Here is a 25,383-nt window from a genome sequence, read left to right as displayed (position 1 = left end):
GAGATGTAAGCAAAGTAATCGCTCATAGAATGAAAGTGCCAGTAGTAACACAGATACAAAATTGACTGAGTGACAGGAACCAGGGAGAAATGTTGATGAATGTTCTTTTGGATGGAGGAAGGTTAGGAGTGGAGTGAGTGTTGGGACTGTTCATTATCTATATTAATGACTTCAACCTCCGTGTACAATTGCAAAACATTTTAACCTGTGAGGAGAATAATGTAGAAAGGGTTAGAGCTGTTGGATTGGTGAACTGGTGCTGGATGAACTTCAATGCAGAAATGACTGAGGTGTCAGTGAGAGTGCTCTTTGGAACCAGTATTCATAAGTCTATTAGTTTTTAAATAGTTATGGAAAAAGATAGACTTGATCTAAAAGATGAAGTTCTAAATTGGCGTAAAGCCAATTTTGATGCTATTAGGCAAGAACGTTCAAATGTTGATTGGGAAAAGTTATTCTCAGATAAAAGGATGGTTGGAAAGTAGGAAGCCTTCAAAAATGAGATAAAGAGAGTTCAGAGGCAGTATGTTCCTGTTAGTTTGAAAGGCAAGGCTGGTAGGTGTAGGGAATGCTGGATGACTAGAGCAATTGAAGCCCTGGTCAAGAAAAAGGAGGAGGCATATGGCAGGTATAGACAACTGTGTTGAGAGAGTAGGAGTATACTCAAGGGAAATCAGGACGGCAAAAAGGAGACATGAGATAGCTTTGGCAAATAGGTTAAGGAGAACCCAAAGAGATTCCACAAACACATTGAGAGTAAAAGAGTAACTAGGGAGAGAATAAGGTCCCTTAAGGTCGTTTATGTGTGGAACTGCAAGAGATGGGTGAGACACTAGCTAGGTATTTTGTGTCAGTGTTGACTATGGGGAAGGATTTGGAAGGAAGAAAGTTTGGAGAAATAAACAGTGCTATCTTGAAAAGTGTTCATATTACAGAGGAGGTGGTGCTGGAAGTCTTAAAATGCATAAAGGTGGATTAATCCCTACGACCTAATCGGATGTATTCCAGAACTTTGTGGGAAGCTAGGGAAATAATTTCTGGTCTGCTTGCTGGGATATTTGGATCATCGATACCCACCGGTGAGCTGCCAGAAGATAGGTGGGTGGCTAATGTGCTACCATTATTTTCAAAAGGTGGTAAGGAAAAGCAGGGAATTACAGATCAGTGAGCCTGACATCAGTGATGGGTAAGTTGCTGAAGGGGATTCTGAGGGACAGGACTCACATGCATTTTGAAAGGCAAGCATTGATTAGGGATAGTCAGTAGGGCTTTGTGCATGGGAAATCATGTCTCATAAACTAGATTGAGTTTTTTGAAGAAGTGACAAAAAAGAGTGATGTAGTCAGAGCGGTGGAAGTTGTCTGTATGGACTTCAGCAAGGCATTTGACAAAGTCTCATATGGCAGACTGGTTAGCAAGGTTAGATCTCATGGAATGCATTTGGATATAGAACTGGCCAACCATTTGGATATAGAACTGGCCCGCAGGTAGAAGACGGAGGGTAGTGGTGGAGAGTTGTTTTGCAGACTGGGGGCCTGTGACTAGTGGTGAGCTGGAAGGATTGGTGCTGGATCCACTGCTTTTCATCATTTATATACATAATTTGGATGTGAATATAGGAGGTACGATTACTACGTTTGCAGATGACACCAAAATTGGTGGTGTAGTGGACGGTGAAGATGGTTATCTCAGAGTACAATGGCATCTTGACCAGATTGGCTATTGGACAGAGGAGTTTAATTTAGAAAAATATGAGGTGTTGCATTTTCATAAGGCAAATCAGGGCAGCATTTACACATTTAATGGTAGGGCCCAGGGGATTGTTACCGAACAAAGGGACCTAGGGGAGCAGGAGCATATTTCCTTGAAGATGGAGTCACAGGTAAACAGGGTAATGAAGATGGCATTTGGTACACTTGCCTTTATTGAATAGTTCATTGAGTATAGGAGTTGGGATGTCATGCTGCGGCTGTATAGCACATTAGTTCGGCCACTTCTGGACTACTGTTTTCAATTCTGGTCGATCTACTATAGGAAAAATGTTGTTAAACTTGAAAGGGTGCATAAAAGATTTACAAGGTCGTTGCCAAGGTTGCAGGTTTTGAGGTATAGGGAGATGCTGAATAGGCTGGGGCTATTTTCCCTGGAGCATCAGAGGCTGAGGGGCGACCTTATAGAGGTTCATAAAATCATGAGGGGCATGGACAGTGTAAACAAATAATGTCTTTTCTCCCTATGGTAGGGGAATTGAAAACTAGAGGGCATAGGTATAAGGAGAGAGTGAAAAGACATAAGAGACCTAAGCGGTAACCTTTTTCACACAGAAGGGTGGTGAATGTATGGAATGATCTGCCAGAGGAAGTAGTGGAGGCTGGTACAATTACAGCATTTAAAAGGCATCTGGTTGGGTATGTGAATAGGAAGGATTTGGAGGGATGTGGGCCAAATGCTGGAAAATGGGACTAGATCAATTTAGGATACGTGGTCGGCATGAATGAGTTGGCTGAAGGGTCTGTTTCCATGCTGTACATCTCTATGACTCTATGACTCTAAATGTGAGGTGAGTCACATGGAGAACATGGAGGGATCATATAAAACAAAGGTCACCACTCTAAAGAGGGCAAAGGAACAGCCAAGTTCAGAGCACTGTTAATAAAGCAGTTAATAAAGACTCCTTGGTTTTATTAATAGGGACATAGAATACAAAAGCAAGGTGGTTATGTTGAACTTATATAAAGTTGAAAATCACATGACGCCAGTTTATAGTCCAATAGGTTTATTTGAAGGTATAAGCTTTCAGAACGCTGTTCCTTCATCAGATAAACCTGTTGGACTATAACCTGGCGTCGTGTGATTTTCAACTTTGTCCACCCCAGTCCAACACCAGCATCTCCACATGATGAACTTATATAAAACTAGTTTAAACTTAGCAGAAGTGTTGCATCTAGTTCTAGTTCCAGGGATGAGGATCTACAAAGATAGATTGGAGAAGTTCGACTGTTTCCACTTGGAGATGAAAAGGTTGAGGGAAGATTTGATTGGGAAATCAGAATTATGAGGGACCTGGACAGAGTCAATAGGGAGTACAGATGACAATAATCAATCAATCAATCAATCATGAAAGGATTGAGAATAACAAGCACGGATCCAAGTAATTAGCAAAAACAGTATGGGCGGACGTTTTTCCATTTGATAAGCAGTTCGGACCATTACAACATGAGGCAGGTCAATCAGCTCCTCCCAAAGGGAGTTTGACTGTTATCCAACAATTGCAAAGTTTAGCATTGTAAGGAGAAGACATGGAAAATGGTACCAAATGAATTTGTCATTTGTGAAGCCATTTCAGGCATGATGGGCTGAAAGCTTCATTTTGCCTTATAACAATTCTGTGACACTGTGGATTTGAATCATCACAGAGCTAATCTGGTCAGCTATAGCTTGTTTGAATGGCAGAGAAGACTCAAGGAGCTAAATTGATCAATTCCTCTCATTTAACATGAGAGAATTACTGAAGCACATACCAACCTAAATCTTAGAAAAAACTTTATTTTGTCACAATTACCAATTGTGAAGGGTGTTGTTCATAATAGTTCAATATTTACTTTGTTATTTAGAGTTACCAGCATGATGACAGAACTGACAGGTTAGAACTATTAAGAAGAATGAGAAGGCAGGGACTCAATATCTTTAGAAGGAAGAAGATTGAAGGGTAGCTCAACAGAGGTAATCAAAAAACTACAAAGGGGGGCCGAAAGGCTTGTTCCTGGGCTGTAAATTTTCTTTGTTCTTTGTTATTTTTCTTTGGTTACAGAGGCAAGCATTGCAATGATATGGCTAAGTCCATAAATATAAAGTGGTCACTACTAATTCAAAATGGAGATCGTCAGTGAACAAAGTCATGAAGAAAATTAACATAGATGCATTTAAAGGGAGGCTCGATAAACATGAAGGGAAAGTGATGATGAAGGGTGAGTTAGGAGGAGGTGGTTTATACACAGCATAAACACTAACACAGACTAGTTGGATAGAATGGCCTGTTTCTGTGCTTCTGCTTTTGTTCCTTGGTCAATAGGACTTTTTTTTTGTTAAGCAGGCTGTTTCTAATTCTTTATAGCACCATCTGGTAATAGCCTGTTCTACTTTTGTTTTCATTGCTCACAGAAGGCCTGCTGACATTAATTAGCAAGAAATAGTTACATATAGCCTCCCGACATGATTAGTCTTCAGGCAATTTCATTAAGTGTTTCAGTACAAAAGCTGGTGATTGAAGAACATATTGTTTCAACTCTTCAAAGGTTCCATTATTGGAAACTTTCTACGAACTCAATGTTGCCTCATGTTTTTGGTGTTGGTAACAGTTCATGTGGTTCTAAGTTGTGATTCTTCAGACTAGTGAATAGCTTCAGCTCTTTCTCTGCTTTAATTTAATAGAATATAAAGAATCTGATCGCCTGTAATATGTATTCTTTGTAGTGAAAAGAGTAAATGACATTCAATGAAGAGGAACTCCAAGATGAAGTTAATTTCATAAAATTTGAAGCAAAAAATGATAATCATTCTACCAATCTACAGCTTCCAACATAACATTCCTTTTCATTGCTTGACTTAGGAATGGATAAATCATTAATAATAAACCTTTTCACGTTCTTTTTATTGCTCGACCATAGGAATGGATAAATCATTAAAAATAAACCTTTTCATGTGTCTTTCTGCTCCAAGAATTCTTCTCTTGCACAATCCCAAAAGATAACATTTTACATAAGATCATTCATGCTTGGAATGAAGATGTTGACTGGAATCCAAGGAACAGGCTACCTTAATCAAACTCAGTCTTTGCAATCCATTTCTGCTGTGCTTTGGTCTCTGTGAGATTCTGTTATAGTCAGAGCTGCAACATTGATCAAGAACCATGCCGATGGCATATGGAAGGATCAAACACAGCTCAATTTGCATCCTCCTTTCTTGTATATGTAATTCCTAATTATGTACTGTATCCCGTATATTATGAATAAAGAAAGGCATAATAAGCTCAATTTTATTGGCATTCCTGACCAGATATAGCTTTGAAGCTGTATCCAAGAACATATTTTTAAAATGCTCTCAGTGTAGGCACTACATCTTGTGGTTTGGAATCAAGGGATTGTTGGGTGGTGTGGGCAGTCATTCTAAGTATCACCTTGGTTACTTTGCCTGGTTTTAGTGTCCACAAAGGTACTGCTTTCACAACTGTAACAAAACCACTCTGGAAATTGTGCTGGGTATTGTGTGGGTGTGGATAGTTGGATAAAGAACTGAAAGAGCTAAGTATATCCAATATAACTGAATCAGGAATGACTTTTAAATTTGACCAAGAGCACAGCTTAGTTGAAATGCAAAATTATTGAGGTGTCACACAACTGTGAAGTGAGTTACAAACCCTATTTTAAGACAACAAGAACAATATTGATTCAAAGTTCCAGGCAGTGCAGTTTGCCTTTCGAAAGTCAGTGGATGGACATTTACCAAGTCACTATGATTCTAATGCCAAAGTCTTAATCTTTTACATAAATGAGTGAGCATTAGTACCTTCTCAGGCATAACTGAGCACACAGCTGCTGGGCTATTGGTAAGGTCATTGATGGTGGAACTGTTATAATGTCAGAGGGCTGTCAGTTTTGGACAAATCTGATTTCAAATGAAGGAAGACTTTTTTAATTTTTCCAACAGTAATTAGAGCAGAAACCAACGGGAAACTGGCATTTCAAGCTGCATTGGGCCCTACTGCAGATATAATCCAACCATTCAAATGCACATGTATTATGCTGATGTCTCTGTTCTACTACCCTGATGTACTTCTGTAAGGTACTGTTTCTTTGGTTAGCACACAAAACAAATGTTTCACTCTATCATGGTACATGCGATAGTAATAAATCAAATCAAATCAAAATTTATCCTACTCTCCCTGTGATGCCTGCAGGAAGAGGGATGCTACAAGAAAGGCCTGCCTCTGATTTATATTTGAATCCAATTATGTGGAAGTGCCCCCGAGGCTTCCAGCCTCATACCTGATGAAGGGCTCCTGCCCGAAATGTCGATTTTCCTGCTCCTCAGATGCTGCCTGACCTGCTGTACATTTCCAGCACCACTCTAATCTTGATCCAAATAAGACACTCAATTGCACTGGTCACACAGCGACACCCATAACCCAAGAATGATTTTCTTAATAAAATGCTGAGAACGCTGATGAAGGGTGGCCTAGTTAAAGGTGATCTTGCAATCATTGAATTGACTACAGCTGAAAGGACAGCTCCTCTGATAGTGCTGTGAGTTCAATTTGGCAACAGACTGCATTTTGGTGAGAATTTTGATGCTTACTTTGGCATCAGCCATTCCTTTTTGAATGTGTTTATAGAATCATACAGCACGGATTGAGGGTCCTAGCAAGAATTGTTCAATTAATGGCACTCCCCCACTCTTATCCTATAGCCCATGCAAATATTTCCTATTTAACCATGTGTTCAATTAATGTTCAGAAGTCATTTGTGAGACTTCTTGCTGTTCTTCTCAGGCAGTACATTTCAGATCATTGAGTTAAAGAAGGCTTCATGTCCTCTCTATTGTCATTTGTCTTAAATTTTTGTCCTTTGGTTTCTGGCTTTGTAGCCAGTGGAACCAATTTCTCTCTATACTGACAACACCTCATAATTTTGCATACATCAATCTCATTTGAACAGTCCTTGCTTGAAGTAGACATGCTATTGTTTTGGAGCTGGTGCATGTTGGGATATTAGCCACAGAGGATCATGTGCCTGTTGCACAGTCCACTCTATTTTCTGTAGAACAGATAATCTTAGTTGTCAGAAGATTACTTAGGTTAGCAGTGAGGAGTGATGAGGTCCATGAAGAGTATTCAGTATGTGCTCCCTATATGCAATGCTGTTTCATGGGCCAAAAGCAGGAATAAAGACACTTTGGTCTTGTTCATTCTGAGATGCAATGGTCCCAATACACTGTGTGTAGGATCATAGTTCCTTTGGTTCTGTGAACTCCTGCAGCCTCAGGAGCTTATGCAGCAATGGTATCTTGTCTGATATTGTATTAGAAGGTTGTGGAGTTTTCACAGTTGCTTAGATCTTTAGGTTTTATTGGGGCTGCTGAATTCAAGTGGCTAGACATTTAACTTGTGGATCAGGTTAACACTAGCAGTATGCACTCCGTGTCCGAGCTGAGGTAGACCTCCTTGCTCTACCGATGGTAAAATATCTCAGTTCTTTGTTGTGCTTCACCAGTAATTACCAAGGACATACCTTCAGAAGAATATTTGCAGCCCAATGTGCTATCTTTGAATTTCTGATCAGTCATGAATAGGCATTGGCTGGGCTTGCAATGTTGTCACTTTTGTGCTCTCCAACTATGGGGCAGAAGCAAAATCCTGCAGATGCTGCAAATCTGGAATAAAAGCAAAACATAATTGAAACGCTTAACAGGCCAGGAAGCACCTGTGAGTAGAAAAACAAAGTTAGTGACCTGAATTTTATCAGTCTCTGGAAGGCAGCTGCCGGGATAGTGGGGTGGTGGTGGTGTGGGGGCACTATAATAATGGGAAAATATTGTGGGTCAGCCCCTATGAGTGAAGAAACCATTAACTAAATGGAGGCAGCCTGCCTGGTCAAACAAAGTGGACATAAGCAGGGAAGGCATGCCCCCAGTATGTCAGCTAGCTCTCGGGGTTTCCACTTCTATCTTGGCCCTCTGAATTTTCATTTTGTTGAAATAGCCTATCTTCTGGGGTCCCTTGTGTGAGACCAAGGCACATGGTCATCATAAGAGAGTATGGAGAAAGTGAGGACTGCAGATGCTGGAGACCAGAGTTGAAAAATGTGGTGCTGGAAAAACACAGCAGGCCAGGCAGCATCCGAGGAGCAGGAGAATTGACGTTTCGGGCATAAGCCCTGGTCCTCACCTTCCACCCCACCAACCTCCGGATACATCGTATCATCCTCCATCATTTCCGCCACCTCCAAACAGACCCCACCACCAGGGATATATTTCCCACCCCACCCCTATCAGCGTTCCGGAGAGACCACTCCCTCTGCGACCCCCTCGTCAAGTCCACACACTCCCACCAACCCAACCTCCACTCCCGGCACCTTCCCCTGCAACCGCAAAAAGTGCAAAACTTGTGCTCACACCTCCCCCCTCACCTCCCTCCAAGGCCCCAATGGATCCTTCCATATCCATCGCAAATTCACCTTCGCCTCCACACACATCATTTACTGTATCCGCTGCACCCGATGTGGTCTCCTCTACATTGGGGAGACAGGCAGCCTACTTGGGGAACGTTTCAGGGAACACTCCTGGGACACCCGCACTAACCAACCCAACCGCCCTGTGGCTGAACACTTTAAGTCCCCCTCCCACTCTGCCAAGGACATGCAGGTCCTTGGCCTCCTCCATCACCAGACCCTGACCACACGACGCCTGGAGGAAGAGCACCTCAGCTTCCGCCTAGGAACCCTCCAACCACATGGGATGAATGTAGATTTCTCCAGCTTCCTCATTTCCCCTCCCCCCACCTTATCTCAGTCCCAACCCCCGGATTCTGCACCGCCCTCTTGACCTGCAATCTTCTTCTGACCTCTCCGCCATCATCCTCCTCCGGCCTATCACCCTCACCCTCACCTCCTTCCACCTACCGTATTCCCAGCGCCCCTCCCCCAAATTCCCTCCCCCCTACCTTTTATCTAAGCCTGCTTGGCACACCAGCCTCATTCCTGAAGAAGGGCTTATGCCCGAAATGTCGATTCTCCTGCTCCTCGGATGCTGCCTGACCTGCTGTGCTTTTCCAGCACCATACTCTCTTATGTGGTGCTGGAAAAGCACAGCAGGTCAGGCAGCATCCGAGGAGCAGGAGGATCGATATTTCGGGCATAAGTCCTTTATCAGGAATGAAGTTTGTGGGTCAGGGTTGAGAGGTAAATGGGAAGGAGTGGGGTTGGCGGGAGGTAGCTGGGCAAGCGATAGGTGGATGAAGGTGAGGGAGGTTCAAGCGCAGTGGTGTGTGAAGTGGAGGAGATGTGCTGGACGGCATCGTCAACCATGTGGGAAGGGAAGTTGCGATCGTGTAAGATGGAGGCCATCTGGGACTTTCTGAGATGGAATTGGTCATCCTGGGAACAGATGTGGCGGAGGTGGAGGATTTGGGAATAAGGGATGCCATTTTTTCAGGAGCAAGGGTGGGAGGAGGTGTAGTCTAGGTAGCTGTGGGGGTCAGTGGGCACTGCCCTTGAACCCAACCCCTCCCAACGTAACAAGGACAGAACCCCCCCCAATCCTCACCATCCACCCCACCAACCTCCTCATACAACGTATCATCCTCCTCCACTTCTGCCACCTCCAAACGGACCCCACCACCAGAGATATATTTCTCTCCCCACCCCTATCAGCGTTCTGAAAAAATCATTCCCTCTGCGACTCCCTTGTCAGGTCCACACGCCTTTCCAGCCCACACCCCAATTCTAGCACCTTTCCCTGTCACCGCAGGAAGTGCAAAACCTGTGCCCACACCACTCCCCTCACCTCCGTCCAAGGCCTCAAGTGATCCTTCCACATCTGTCAGAAATTCACCTGTACCTCTACCAATGTCATCTGCATCCGTTGCACCCGGTGTGGTCTCCTCTATATCAGGGAGCCAGGATGCCTTCTTGCGGATCGTTTCAGAGATCATCTCTGGGACACCCACCAACCCCACCGCCCCGTGGCTGAACACTTCAACTCCCCCTCTACTCCGTCAAGGATATGCAGGTCCTGAATCTCCTCCACCGCCAAACCATTACCAGCCGATGCCTGGAGGAGGAATGCCTCTTATCCCATCTTGGGACCCTGCAACCACACGGGTAAATGTGGATTTCAACAGTTTTCTCATTTCCCTCCCCCCGCATTATCCCAGTCCCAAGCCTCCAACTCGGCACTGCCCTCTGGACCCATCCATCACTGCCCCCTCTAACCTCTCACCTTCTTGCTCACCTTCATCCACCTATAGCTTTCCCAGCTACTTCCTGCCAACCCCATCCCCCCCTCAGCCCCGGCCCACAAGCCTCATTCCTGATGAAGGACTTATGCTTGAAATGTCGATTCTCCTGCTCCTCGGATGCTGCCTGACCTGCTCTGCTTTTCCAACACTACACTCCCATCTCTGGTCTCCAGCATCTGCAGTCCCCACTTTGTCCCACATGGTCATGATAACCAGAGCTTCGTGGGAATGGACAGATTGTACAAATTTAAGATAGCAGATAGCATTAAAGGTTGCAACAATAGTGAAAACAGAACTAAATCTGAATCTGTGTAGCATTCATAAGAAAATCGATGAATTTATAGCTCAAATAGGAAGAAATATATGTATGATTTCATAGCCATTATAGAGACATCACTGCAAGATGATGAAGGCTGAGACCTAAATATTCAACAGTAGATGAAGTTTTAGAAGGACCGATGGTAGGAATAGGTGCTGAGGTAATTCTGTTAGTTCAGGCTGGCATGAGCACAATACTCAGAAATGGCCGTGGTTCTAAGTATCAAGGTGTAGAATCCCTTAGGGTGGGAAGAAGAAATAGTTAAAGTAAAAGAAAAACTTGTGAAAATACCTTGAAGGCATCCTAACAGTAGCAATATTTTCTAACAAGGTTCACAGGAAGAAATAATGGTGCTTGTAAGAAAGGTATGGTGATAATCACGTAGGATGTTAACCAGTGTATGTATTGTAAAAATCAGATTGGCAAATGAAGCCTGGAAGATGAGTTCATAAAGTGTTTTTGACACAGTTTATGAGAGTAGCATGTTTTAGACCCAAAGAACGTTATTCAATGTACAAGGGGATAGAATTAATTAATCACCTCATAGTGAAGGTAGTGAAAAAGCCATAACATAATTGAGTTTCACATTCAGTTTGAGGAAGAGAGGAGTGTGTCAAGGCTAATGTTTTAAACTAAATGAGAGCAAATATGAATTAGCTAAAATGAACCAAGAAATTAGGTTAAGGGATCTGACAATAAAAATGCAGTAGCAGATTTTTAAAGAGATATTTCATAACAGTCAGCAAAGATTCATTTCAGTGAGAAAGAAATATACTAAAGGAAGTATGCGCCATCTGTGAATCATGAAGATAGTTGGTGGTAGTACCAAATTGACAGGAACAAAAACATACAATTCAGCAGAAATTAATCACAGGTTGGGTAATTAAACAGAATGTTGACAAGAAAGTAAAGAATAGCAAAGATAATAATGAGAATGGAATTCAAGTATAAGAGAAAGCTAGCTTGAAATTTATCAATAGTTAGGTAGAGTTTCTACGGATATTTTAAAAGGAAACGAGCACGTAAATTGAGCATTGGTCTACTAGAGTGTGTATCAGGAGAATTAATAAGGGAAAATAAGGGAATGGTGAATTAGTTGGCAGATATTTTATATCTGTCTACAATGAAGATGATACAAATAAACGGAGAAATGGAAAAATGGAGGGACAGACTTATAATAATTATAATCATCAGTGAATGCTTGTTGATAAAATTATTGGAACTAAAAGCTGACAGTCTCCAGGTTCTGAGTCTTCACCAACAAAACCAGAAACAGAAATTGCTGGTAAAACTCAGCAGGTCTAGTAGTAATGATGAAGGGTCACTGAACCCAAAACATTAACTCTGAGTTCTCTTCACAGATGCTGCCAGACTTGTTGAGTTCTTTGAACAATTTCTGTTTTTGGTTTTGCTTCTTGTTTTCAGCTTTCACAGTTCTTTCGATTTTCTGATAGTCTTCATCCTCAGATGTTTTAAAAAATGACTCTTGAAGCAGCAGACCATTTAGAACATCACAATGCAACCAGGCAGAGTCAGCAATGCTTTGTGAAAGGAAAATAAGACTTGACTAATTTATTCAAGTTCTTTAAAGAAGTAATGAGCAATGTAGATAATGAGTAACTGTTGGATGAGGTATACTTAGATTTCCAAAAGGCATTTGACAAGATGCCACATCAAAGGTTACAGATAAAATAAGTGCTCATGGTGCAGTACGTAATATATGAGAATTAGCAGGGGATTGGTCATCTAACAGCAATAATAGAAATAAATAGGTTGTAAAAATGTAATGAGTGCAAGCCAACTATTGACAATATATGTCAACGACTTGGACAAAGGGGCCAAATATAAGATTGCTAAATTTTCTGATGACACAATGTTAGATCCATAACTATGTTTTAAAAGGGCTATTGAGAGATACCAAATTTATTTAAATAGGTTAAATAAATAGGCAAAATTTGAAAGATGGAACATTATGTGGGAGGAATAGAAAAACAACACACTATTGAAATGGAGAATGATTGTAGAATCGAGGTACAGAACAATCTAGATATGCGGATTCATGAACCATAAAAAGTTAGCATTAAATGCAGCAACTGATTAGGAAAGCAAATGGGATTTTGTCAAATATTACAATGGGTATAGAATATGGAAGTGGGGATGTCTTTCCATTGTCATATAGGGCATTGATGAAACAATGTCTTGAGTACCAAAATCAGATCTTTTCCTCTGAAATAATATTATTGCAATTGAAAAAGCTCATGGTGCTCACTCTACTTCCAGGATAAAGGGGATGTCTATTAGAAAGTGTTGGACAATTTAGGACTGTTTCAATGCAGTTTAGATGAATGAGAAATGATCTAAGTGAAGCATGTCCAATCCTGATGGGAATTGATGTGGTAAACGCTGAAGAATTGTCTCCCCATAGAGTCATAGAGATGTATAGCACGGAAACTGACCCTTCGGTCTAACTTGTACATGCCGACCAGATCTCCCAACCAAATCTAGTCCCAACTGCCAGCACCCAGCCGATATCCCTCCAAACCCTTCCTATTCATATACCCATCCAGACACCTTTTAAATGTTGTAATTGTACGAGCCTCCACCACTTCCTCTGGCAGCTCATTCCATACATGCACCACCCTCTGTGTGAAGAAGTTGCCTCTTAGGTCTCTTTTATATCTTTCCCCTCTCACCCTAAATCTATGTCCTCTAGTCCTGAACTCCCACACCCCAGGGAAGAGACTTTGTCTATTTACCAAATCCATGCTCCTCATGATTTTATAAATGTCTATAAGGTCACCTTTCAGCCTCCGATGCTCCAGGGAAGACAAGCCCTGCCTATTCAACCTCTCCCTACAGCTCAAATCCTCCAACTGTGGCAACATTCTTATAAATCTTTTCTGAACCCTTTCAAGTTCCACAACATTCTTCCAATAGGAAGGAGACCAAAACTGAACGCAATATTCCAAAGGTGACCTAACCAATGTCCTGTACAGCTGCAACATGACCTCCCAACTCCTGTACTCAATGCACTGACCAATAAAGGAAAGCATACCAAATTCTTCTTCCTACCTACCTGCGGCCCCACTTCAAGGAGCTATGAATCTGCACTCCAAGGTTTAGATTAGATTACCTACAGATTAGATTACCTACAGTGTGGAAACAGGCCCTTCGGCCCAACAAGTCCACACCAACCCGCCGAAGTGCAACCCACCCATACCCCTACACTTACCCCTTCACCTAACACTACGGGCAATTTAGCATGGCCAATTCACCTGACTTGCACATCTTTGGACTGTGGGAGGAAACCGGAGCACCCGGAGGAAACCCATGCAGACACGGGGAGAATGTGCAAACTCCACACAGTTAGTCGCCTGAGGTGGGATTTGAACCCAGGTCTCTGGTGCTGTGAGGCAGCAGTGCTAACCACTGTCTCTTTGTTCAACAACTATTAGATCTAAGGGAACACAGTTTAAAAATAAATTTGAGATGATGATGAGGAGAAGTCTTTTCTGAGTGAGTTGTGAAATCTGTGGAATTCCTTTCCCAGGGAGCTGTGGAAGCTACATCATTGAGTATTTTTAAGGCTGAGGTTGATAGATTCTTGGTTAACAAGGGGAATTGGGGTAGACAGGAAACTAAAATTAAGGCAAAAATGTTATTGAATGGTGAACCAGTCTCAAGGGCCAAATAGCCCATTTCTACTCCTAACTTAAGCATTTGTACGTTTGTGTAAAGTAAGATTGACTGAAGTGCCATTAAATAAAGCAGAAAATTGTGTTTTTTTTTAGTGAACACTTGTGGGGCTACATCTGTGCAGTTCAGATCCATTCTTGAATGCAAATTTACTTGGATGGCCACATTTTGGAGAAACAGAAGATTAGCATCCACGCAACAGTTTTCACAACCTCAGGGAATTTACAGCTAATAAATTGTTTGCCACAGGGCGGTTATTGTTATTATGTTGGAGACACGGTGACTATTTTATGCACAGCAAACTCCCCTGAACAGCAGTATTCCTGTAACCAAATAATCCAATGTAGTGATACAGTTTGAGGGATTAATGTTGACCAGGGAGCACCCTTCTTTTCTTCAAAATGAGACCACATGATATTTTATATTTAATTGCGTAAGCAAGTAAGACCTAATTTTGATATCTTATCTGAATTAACACCTCTGACATTCCACTGCTATCTTAGTGCTTGGTATCTACTTTGATATTTGACTGAAGTCCTGGAACTTAACAACTTTGTAAATCTCAGACCTGAAAGTACTATCATTGTGCCCCAGTTGGCCTGACATAATTGGAATTTAGCAGAGAGGGGGGTGACTTGATTGAAGTGTATTATATTCTACACGGTCTTGATTGACGGTCCCTCTAATGATTTTTTCTGCAGTGTAGACCACCAAGGTCCTTATATGCCAGTGGTTTCTGGAAGCAGAAGCCAATGCAACATGTCAATCAGCAGAACCTCGCATTAGCTGTGCAGCCAGACGGAATAGAGGGAACTTAACCCTTTCCGGACTGTGATGAGGACAATTTTTGTTCTCTCCCTGATGCTTTGTGTGGTCTTGGAGTTCTCTGTTTCAGAAGGTGGTGGAGGCAGACTCATTGAATATTTTTTAAGACAGGGGTAGAATAATAGTCAAGGCATCCAGGGTGACCAGGGGTAGATGGGAATGTGGAATTTGAGTACGAACAGATCAGGCATAATCTTATTGAACAGCAGGGCAGGCCTGAGGGGCTGAATGGTCTTCTTATGCTCCTATTTTGTAAGTTAGTATGTATATTTATTTTGCTGACTGTAGGTAGTTATGTTATTCAAAGCACACTTGGATTTTCATTGATCTGAGTTCTTAGTATTCTTCTGATAGTTAAACTAAAAGGGTTGTGGTGTCACCTTGTGGTTGATATGTCATTCTACTCCATTTATTAGCTTACCTTGGAACAGATTTTGAGAGTGAATGCTACTTCAATGGCTTCATGTAATGTGTCAATATAAACTTACATGAGGGTAACTAAAATAATTCTCTCATAATGTGTCCAGCGTATCATTTTAAAACCGAAGACTTGTAAACACAGCTAATTTATTTCACTTTTGTATCCAGCAACATTTATTCCAGGAATTAAAAAGAATAGAATGTACATTATTAGAGAATTATATCCTGACTTTTAAGAATAGACACTTTAGGGGAGGCTATAACTTGGGGTAGTATCAAGATTCTCATTGTAAAGTCATGTACAAGCCTGAGAAACCAGTTTGTGGCCAGTTTGCTTATGGCTTAATTTCTGCATCATGGCACTGGAAGTGGAAAATTAACACAGTTTTCAGTGCTTGTATTTGGTGGTCATTTCAATGTGTCATATCCACAGACTAGCATAATCTGATGCAATGTAGAGATATGTTCCAAAGATAGTACACTCTACAAATATATCTTAAACTTTTAAACAAAGGAAACTTTGCTAAAGAAAATACGCTGGTTGCAACAGCAACAATGTTGCACCTGCAAAGAACATGGAGCTTGGATGAAGTCAGGCAGGCTGAAAAGCATTCAGAGAGAGATTTTGCAGACAAGTTTATGGGTGATTTCAAACTATTGCATTTGTTGAACTCAGTGTGAAGGAGAATTTGAGACTTCCTTGAGTAGCAATAATGCACTGGTCTCTCTTTCTTTGTAACTCCTCTCAGTAATGTGACTGAGCTGAAAACCTACCAGAAGTCATCTTTTTCACTCGTGGAGAGTTCCTGGAGAAGATTCTCCAGTTGCAGGAAATCAGCCAGCTATAATTGTTCCAGGAATAAACCCCAATACCAACAGCTGGCCTGTAGATGACTGAGAAAATAGTACCATTTGAATCAATCTTTGTTCATGAGTTTAACTTTTATTTGGCTAAAGTGCTTTAAAGATTTACCATATTTCTTGTAAGTAACACAGATTGAGTAGCATGGATTCATTTACTTACAAATCTCATTCAGGTTTATTTAACAGCCCAGACTATAACTCACAGTCACAGATCACTATGTATGCATCCAGAGTCTAGCTTGCTTCTGCTGGATTGCACATGGTAGATAGTTATTTAGTTTCATTCTGGTTTTTGACTCATTAGCTATTCTAGCTCATTAAGTAACAGAGCTCTTAGAATGTGGCATAAATTAGTTAACGCTTTTCAGCGCTCTAAATTTTACTTGTTTCTCTCAATGTCGAGTAAATCTGCAGGTTTATGTTTAAGGTTAATTTTTGTTTAAGGTTATATATTTCCATAATCCAAACTATTTATCAGTAACATTTGCATCTTTGATGGAATATTTATTTTTGGTGTTAAACTAACTATTTGTTGTTGACAAAAGAAACTCAGCAGACTTCTTGATGTTGTCCTTTGACATTGCAAGAGCTACATAATTGGTCATATCACCAGTCTTATTAAATTTAATTATTTTTATGACCAGTGAAGAAATGGGACTAGAATCTTGATCTTAACACTGATAATACCATTATTGCACATACACAGGGTGTATCTAGCCTGAAATTTGGGTGGAAGAAATTCAGGCTAGATACACCCTGTGTATGTGCAATAATGGTATTATCAGTGTTAAGATCAAGATTCTAGTCCCATTTCTTCACTGGTCATAAAAATAATTAAATTTAATGTGCATGTTTAGTTGAGCAGACATAGGGCGCAGGAAGTTGCTGCCTGTAGACAGATGGCAGTTTCATTATTCTATGAAAAAGCATTTGCAATTATGTAATTAGGACATCTGTACAATTCCCATTAGTTACATTGGAAGTGCACAATTTCCAAATTTAGCCTGCAAAAACAGCTATCTGGACTTCCCAACTGATATGTTTCATGTAAATGTTATTGAAAAGTCCCCTACTAAAAGTAATATGAGGCTCTTAGTGAAGTTTTTTCTTCTTCGATTTTCTCTTTAAAAACAGCTTTTTTTATTTGTTGAACAGCTTTTGTTCTATTGCTGTTGGCATGTTTTAATTTCACCTGACAAACAGAAACAGTGATGTTCCCATTGGAAACTCCACTATGAAAGTAGAATAGTCGAGAGGAAGCAGAGGAAGACCAATGGGAGACGATTAGGCAGCAAGATTGCAATAGTGAAGGAATGTGCTGTTACTCTCCAAACCACACATTTATATACAGGCTTGAGATATCAAGCATAAATTAAAGTAACTGAAAAGGCAATGTTTCAGTTGTGCCACATACATTTTTAGTACTCCCGATGACTGCATCGGCCAATTAAAATACTTTAACATGCTTGTATCGTAAAGAAAGCAAAGCAGCCAACTTACAACATAGAAGGCCCCACAAATAGCAATAAGACAATGAGCAAATGATCTCCTTAATTCATGTTAGCTGAGGGATTGCCATTGACCAGGTCACTGGCAACGTCCTGTTCTTTGAAATAATGCCATATGCTCTCTGTTAAATACACCTGAGAGGGAAGACAGGATTTTGGTGGAATATTCTATCTGCAAAATACATGGAATACGTGCTGCAAAGGCAACACTTAAGCTCAGCTGCATTCTCGTCAAGGTGTTTTAGGCGAAAGACTAAAGTTAGCAACACAATCAATTCCTTTAATTTGCATTATTCTAGTAGGACTATGTGACATCCAGATGGCAGTTTTGAGGCTTTTGGAATACACTGAGATTACAGGATGTGTTGCTCTAAAAAAATGTCTCAGCAAAGGCTGCTAGGTGATGTACAAAAGGGTTTGAACTTAGATTGTCTTTACGAAACATTCCTGTTTAAAAATCAATTTTTTAAATTAATTTTCATTGGCAACAACGGGAGTCAAAATTACAGTTTTGCTTTAGAGAAATCATTTATCAGACTTTCCATCAGGCCATCATTGCAATGAAATCTTTCACAAAGTGAAGACCAGGCTGCTGGGTTCAATTTGAGATCAGAATAAAAGAAGTGTTTTGAAGTAATTTTCCACATTTTAACTCCTTACTTTTGCCTAGCTGAGGTCAGCAATTTTTGCTGAGAAAAGATAACAACTAGAATCATGTTTCTTTGGTATCCCACTCAAATGGTTCAATACATCCATTCATTCATGGGGCTATGGGCAATATGTACAAAGTTGACATTTTTTTTACCCACTCCTAATGCCTTCATTGGATGGCTTGCCAAGTTATTTAGAAGGGCTTTTTAGCTCAGGTGGCTGGATGGCTGGTGTGTAACGTCAAGTGATGCCAACAGCATCGGTCCAATGTAACATCATCCGAGGTTACATTGGAGGACTCTCTGTCTCAACCTTGACCCTTAGGTCTAATTCACCATTCTTTAATGACAGATCTGGTAAGACTGTGGTAGCTTTACTTTTACCTAACAGTCAACCACGTTGAGGGAGACATATAGGCCAGTGTGACTGACAACAAGTTTCCATCCACAAAGGATTTGCGTGAATCTGATTGGCTCTGACAGCATCATGGTCACTTTTACTGATATCAATATTTTCTTTCCCGACTTTCTAAACTCTATTCAAATTCTCAAAATATGATTGTGGGATTTTAATGTATGTTCTCTGGATTTTTAATCCAGTCGTTTGGATCACTAACAGTGTAATAACTAGTCTTATATCGTACAACCTCAAATATCCGAACATCAATTATCCAATAGTGGACAGCGAAGACGGTTACCTCAGATTGCAACAGGATCTTGACCAGATGGGCCAATGGGCTGAGAAGTGGCAGATGGAGTTTAATTCAGATAAATGTGAGGTGCTGCATTTTGGGAAAGCAAATCTTAGCAGGACTTATACACTTAATGGTAAGGTCCTAGGGAGTGTTGCTGAACAAAGAGACCTTGGAGTGCAGGTTCATAGCTTCTTGAAAGTGGAGTCGCAGGTAGATAGGATAGTGAAGAAGGCGTTTGGTATGCTTTTCTTTATTGGTCAGAGTATTGAGTACAAGAGTTGGGAGGTCATGTTGTGGCTGTACAGGACATTGGTTAGATTACTGTTGGAATATTGCTTGCAATTCTGGTCTCCTCCCTATCAAAAAGATGTTGTGAAACTTGAAAGAGTTCAGAAAAGATTTACAAGGATGTTGCCAGGGTTGGAGGATCTGAGCTACAAGGAGAGGCTGAACAGGCTGGGGCTGTTTTCCCTGAAGTGTCAGAGGCTGAGGGGTGACCTTATAGAGGTTTACAAAATTAGTGACAGGCATGGATAGGATAATAGGCAAAGTCTTTTCCCTGGGGTCGGGGAGTCCAGAACTAGAGGGCATAGGTTTAGGGTGAGAAGGGAAAGATATGAAAGAGACCTAAGGAGCAGCTTTTTCATGCAGAGGGTGGTACGTGTATGGAATGAACTGCCAGAGGATGTGGTGGAGGCTGGTACAATTGCAACATTTAAGAGGCATTTGGATGGGTATATGAATAGGAAGGGTTTGGAGGGATATGGGCCGGGTGCTGGCAGGTGGGACTAGATTGGGTTGGGATATCTGGTCGGCATGGATGGGTTGGACCGAAGGGGCTGTTTCTATGCTGTACATCTCTGTGACTCTATGACTCTATGATGGATCCACTGGTGGATAACTGAGACATGTTCGACAACCGGTACTCAAATTACTGCTTGTTTATGATCAGATCAGTTATCCAAACAATTGATTATCTGAACAAAATACTCCCCGCCCATCTCCTTCGGATAATTGAGGTTCTACTATATAGATATTTTTAATCAACCTCTTCAAACACACAGTGACATATTTCTGGAGCAGGTGGAAGTTGAACCCAGGCCTTCTGACCCACATTAACGGACACTACCACTCTACTAAGCAAGGGCAATTCTATTCTACTATGTGCTTAACATTATGTCGAGTAGAGATCTTGTGGTATACAGTGTAATATACCTATGTATGGAGCAAATGCTCTCAGCACAAGTCCTAAAGGGCTTTCTGACCGTAGAAGGTGCATTCATAAACATGTCCAAACAGATTGGTTATTAACCTGTAAATCCTTCTGAAATGCCTATAGCAAGCATTAAATGTAGGAGAGACCCCTGATCAATCATTCTCTCTGCAGAGTGGCCCCCTTCTTGACAGGACAGTGATCTGTTCCAGGAAAAGTCAGCTATGGAAGTAGTCTAAGTAAGATGTATCTGCAAATAAACATTTGTTGATTCTTAAAGCCAACGCAATGGACCAGGATCCTGATCTACACACTGTTAATCACCTGTTAAGTATTTCCAACAGAATTGTTGGATGATAACTTTAAAAAAAATTCTCTGGTATAGCAATGGAATGAATGAGGTAACTAACTGTCAATTTTTCACTTTCATGGCAAGGTATGGTGTAACCCATTGACATCCTCCCTGACTCAATCAACCCAAATCAGAATCTAACTATCATATCTCATTGATTTATGTTTGCACATTCTTCCTGTACTCCTTCCAAAGGATGAATTTAAAAATTATGGCATGAATATGATAAAGCAGAATTGTACGATATTGTGAGGTGGTGCAATGTTGTCATTAATATGCACCACTTTTAGCCTTATTACGTTTATGTGGCAATGTATGATAATGCATTTTGAGACAACAGAAATAATCGCAAGGGATAACAGTAAATGGAGTGTTTTAGTTTATTCTTCAACACAAGTTGCAATGTGGATGTCACTACAACATAGCCAAGCATCTGGCTGGAGTTTAGCTACAAAGACAGAGACAACAATTAAGTCTTAGCAGTTGTCTAATTAAGACGGTGAATACCAAAATATTTGATTTAAAGAATAAAGAATCCTCCTTGCATGTTGTGTTAAAAGCCAGTGCTGAGAATTACTAAAATGATTGAATGGTAAGAGTGTTGGGTCACTGAGTGAAATTGTTTATGCCAAGTTCCCACAAATGGCCACATAGACATCTTTTACATGATTATAATTACTGAGGATTCTTTTTATTTGCTTTTATTCTTTGAAGGTTAATTGTCTTGTTGGATGGTTCAAAGGGAGTGCTGCGCTGAAACAGACACAGTTAATTAGTAAACATCATGTCAAATGTTAAAATTGTATATGCACGTATTTAATTTAATTTCAGTTGATCAAGATGAACATGAAAGGAAGTCAAAACTTGTATTTGTATAAGTCTCCACATCCTCAGGATGACCCACTTCTGAAGCATAGTCCTTCTTCTAGTGTGAGTAACATGTAAACAGTAAAGTTTTACTAACAACCTTGAGATGGCAAAGTGCCCTTGACCCTGTTGTTGATACTCATTGGTTCGAGATTAATGTTGGCCAGAACACTGGGCTAATATTATAGGTAAAAACAAGGACTGCAGATGCTGGAAACCAGATTCTGGATTAGTGGTGCTGGAAAAGCACAGCAGTTCAGGCAGTATCCGAGGAGCAGTAAAATCGACGTTTCGGGCAAAAGCCCTTCATCAGGATAATATTATAGGACCATCTACATATAATTGAACAGTCAGTCCTATGTCTTACCTGAAAAAAAATGGCTGTTTTAATGATACTGCTCACCCTCAAATATGCACTGCTATATCAGCCTGGTTATGGTGTCAAATCTCTGGAGCGAAACTTGCACCTTTTCTAAAGAGACCAGAGTACTACCACTGAATCATGACTGATATTGTCCAAAGTGCTATGTAACCTCTCACATTCTTTCATAGTTTCATAGTTTCATGGTAATAGAAGCAGGAGTTAACCATTTGGTCCATCGAGCCTGCTCTGCCATTCATTAAGATCATGGCTGATCGATTCCATCATCTCAGTACCTCCTAACAGCATTATTCCCATAACCCTTAATTTCCCCTACCATGCAAAAACCCATCCAACTGTGTCTTGAATATATTTAATGAAGTTGCTTCTATTGCTTCCTTGGGCAGAGAATTCCATAGATTCAGTGCTCTCTGGGAAAAGCAGCCCCACTTCATCTCTGTCCTAAATCTACTCCCCTTAATCCTGAGGCCATGTTCCCTCGTCCTAGTTTCACCTACCAGCAGAAACAACCTGCCTGAATGTCTAACTTATATAACCCAGTCTCAGAATTAGTTGCAAAGTTGAATGAAAAGCCTAAAATGTAATAAAATAAGGAGGCATCAGCACTTTCTTGAAGACAGCATTTTGAGAGAGAAAACAAAAATTATTATGGTAAATTATTAAATTACTATTACAAGCACTAACAACTATATTGGCAAGTGATGTACTGTATTACAGGTTTGCAAAAGCTCTGAGCCATTCCATACATAATTTCAATTAAGGGTGCCTGACTATTATCAAAGATAACTGTGGCTCAGTGGTTAGCACTGCTCCCTCACAGTGCCAGAGGCCCGGGTTCAATTCCCGCCTCAGGCGACTGACTGTGTGGAGTTTGCACATTCTCCCTGTGTCTGCATGGGTTTCCTCTGGGTGCTCCGGTTTCCTCCCGCAGTCCAAAGATGTGCAGGTCAGGTGAATTGGCCATGCTAAATTGCCCGTAGTGTTAGGTAAGGGGTAAATGTAGGGGTATGGGTGGGTTACGCTTCGGCGGGTCGGTGTGGACTTGTTGGGCCGAAGGGCCTGTTTCCACACTGTAATGTAATCTAATCTCTGTATAAGATTAAAATGGTGCCAAGGAGCAGCATCCGAGGGTAGGAAAATCGATTATCGGGCCAAAGCCCTTCATCAGATACTGCCTGACCTGCTGTCCTTTTCCAGCACCAGTCTAATCTTGACTCTGATCTCCAGCATCTGCAGTCCTCACTTTCGCCTGTTATCAAAGATAAGACTGTACTTGGGTTCAACAGCTAGATTGCCTCAAGACTAAATTAAAACAACTTCACACACTTTTGGCTTTAACAGAGTTAGGACAGAGCTTTGGTTAAAGTGTCTGTCAGCCAGACATTTTACACTCTGTTTGATTCTCTTTTCCAATGATTTCAATGCAGCTTTGATGTCGCAGAAAAGTAGCCTGAAGGATGCCTTGATAAGAAGCGCGACCATCTGAGTCACCACAATTGTGCTACTCATATGATAGCTCAGTGTGTTTATCAGCATGTTTCTGTATGAAGCTTTGTCAACATTATTACAGTTTAAATTGCCAGCATCCATAAATTCCGTAAACTATCTTTTTTCCTCCTAAACAGTCTGCATCGGTTCATCAGTTTTGTGAGAGATTATTATTGAAGGATTAAATTATCAGTAGGTGGGAGAATTTTTATGACCTTTGACTATGAAAGAAAGTTTAAACTAATTACTAATATGCTGCAAATGCTAATCATGGATAAGTACAGTCATGGGCATTGAACGCTTTCATATTCAGCTGCTAAACAAGATTAATATAGAGAACATGATTTGTGATTTATATCCTGTCAATGCAAAAAGCACTTGAAATATTATCTGGAATGGGAAGTTTGAGATTTTAATACTGCTGGTTCATGTCTAACAATTGACAAATAGAGGTGAAAACAGCCAAGAAATGTGCTAAGACTTAAGCAGCAATGGTTTCCTTGGCCCCATTACTCATTTTGTCTTGCCAGTACAGTGCTTTATAATTCAAGTTGGCATGCCAGTTGTAATTAAGGGAGCAATTAAATTGCCAAGATTAGATTGTTGTCAAGCAGTTTCTATTTAGTCATGACCTTATAACGCAGGATTCAAGTTCAGTCTGAGTCTAGAGTGGAGTGGAATCAGACTGCTGCTCGCAGAGTGTGCTCAGTTTGGCATTGCATGCACTATAACTAGAATATAAAGAGTGGAAGGTTTATTGGTCAGGATCTTATAGGGGTGAGAGTGACAAGGGCAATGGAGAGCTTTGTGGCAGATTGGATGGGAAGTCCAATCTCAATGCCAGGAGCATCTTGCTCTATCTTTTTGATATCTTCTAATCAACCTGTTCAGAGATGGTATTACATGCCTCTGGAGTAGGTGACATTTGAACTCAGGCCTTCTCGCACATAGTGACACTGCCACTGCACCAGCCTTTCACTCCAACCTTTATGATTTTCTTACTCAGTAACGACACGGTGGTGCGAAAACATTTTATTCAATATTTCCACTACCCGGACAACACCCATGTGACCAGTAGAAAAAGCAAAATCCAATACGTACATGAGGAGAGTGAAGGGGGAGATTGGGGATGCAATAAAAATGGAGTTGGAGGGGGAAATAAAGCCATTCCAACCCCACGGTTCCCATCTCTCCCTAAAGGCATTGAGATCATTGGTGGACAACGCGTGCTCCCTAGCCAAAGACACCCAGACTCAAACATAACCATGGAAGAGGGGCAGGCAGTCAGTAGAAATTACCCTGTCCATGGCCCGCTGCCTGGACCCATTACCTTTATGCTTTTCACAAGTGCCAGGGGAGATTATTACTCGGTAGCAGCAAATTGACAATTGAGGGGGATGAAAGCATATTAAATGCCTTGTTGATTGCCCAACTCTGCTGGTGGTTTACTTTCAGCTTTCTATCTTTTCAAACTCACCAGATAAGCTGGACGTTGAGAAGATGTGTCATGGAAATTAGATTGGATCTCTGGCAAATTCAGACTCAGATTACTTGTATCTTGCTTTGCCGTTTGGTGTAAACACAAAGGAAGAAGCTTGTCATGGTTGTCAGCAGGTCACAGCCAAATCAAGAGGATAGCCTTCAGTCAGGGGCTCCTGGGACCAGTGAGTCAAAGATTGTCTCCGATACCAGCGCAGGGCTTGGAAATGGTCAGTCAGCTGTTAGGGACAGTCCAAGTCTGGATGGTCTCCTCATTAGCAGTGAGTAACTGAACGTCAGGCAGCCTTTCACCCATCTTGACTCTTTCTGCTATGTTGTGGTATGGTATTAAAGGAATTGAAACTGAATGGCACTCCTATTACTCTTGATGGAAGTGGGGAGGTGTCCATCACTAACCCAGCATGCCTGCTGCACTATTAAAGATTTAGTAGTGCAGCAGGCATGCTGGGTTAGTGATGTTGGGGGTATGGTGGGTGGGAGCGAGTGAGGGAAGTTATTCAGGCAATAGTGAGAGAGATAGAGCATTGGCCTTGATGGGCAGTAGTACAATAGCAGCGGTAGAGTAATTGTGATGTCGCAGAGGAAAGCTGGT

General features: G+C 41.2%; 1 protein-coding gene and 1 long non-coding RNA gene across 7 annotated transcripts in view; one reads left to right on the top strand and one right to left on the bottom strand.

The window, feature by feature from the left end:
- LOC122559526 (metabotropic glutamate receptor 8) overlaps positions 1 to 25,383 on the top strand; it is a 447,166-nt gene that overhangs the window by 146,589 nt on the left and 275,194 nt on the right. The window lies entirely within an intron of this gene.
- Positions 1 to 25,383, bottom strand: part of LOC122559528 (uncharacterized) — an 83,949-nt gene that overhangs the window by 27,208 nt on the left and 31,358 nt on the right. For all 3 annotated transcript variants that reach the window (XR_015760484.1, XR_015760485.1, XR_015760483.1), the window contains exon 2: positions 7,287 to 7,428. This is a non-coding gene — a long non-coding RNA (uncharacterized LOC122559528). The remainder of the gene's footprint in view (positions 1 to 7,286; positions 7,429 to 25,383) is intronic.

This window comes from Chiloscyllium plagiosum, unplaced genomic scaffold (genome assembly GCF_037043375.1).
Source record: "Chiloscyllium plagiosum isolate Xiang-an unplaced genomic scaffold, Cpla_swu_hap1 HiC_scaffold_19, whole genome shotgun sequence".
Classification (NCBI taxonomy): Eukaryota; Metazoa; Chordata; class Chondrichthyes; order Orectolobiformes; family Hemiscylliidae; genus Chiloscyllium; species Chiloscyllium plagiosum.
This window is presented reverse-complemented; position numbering and strand designations above follow the sequence as displayed.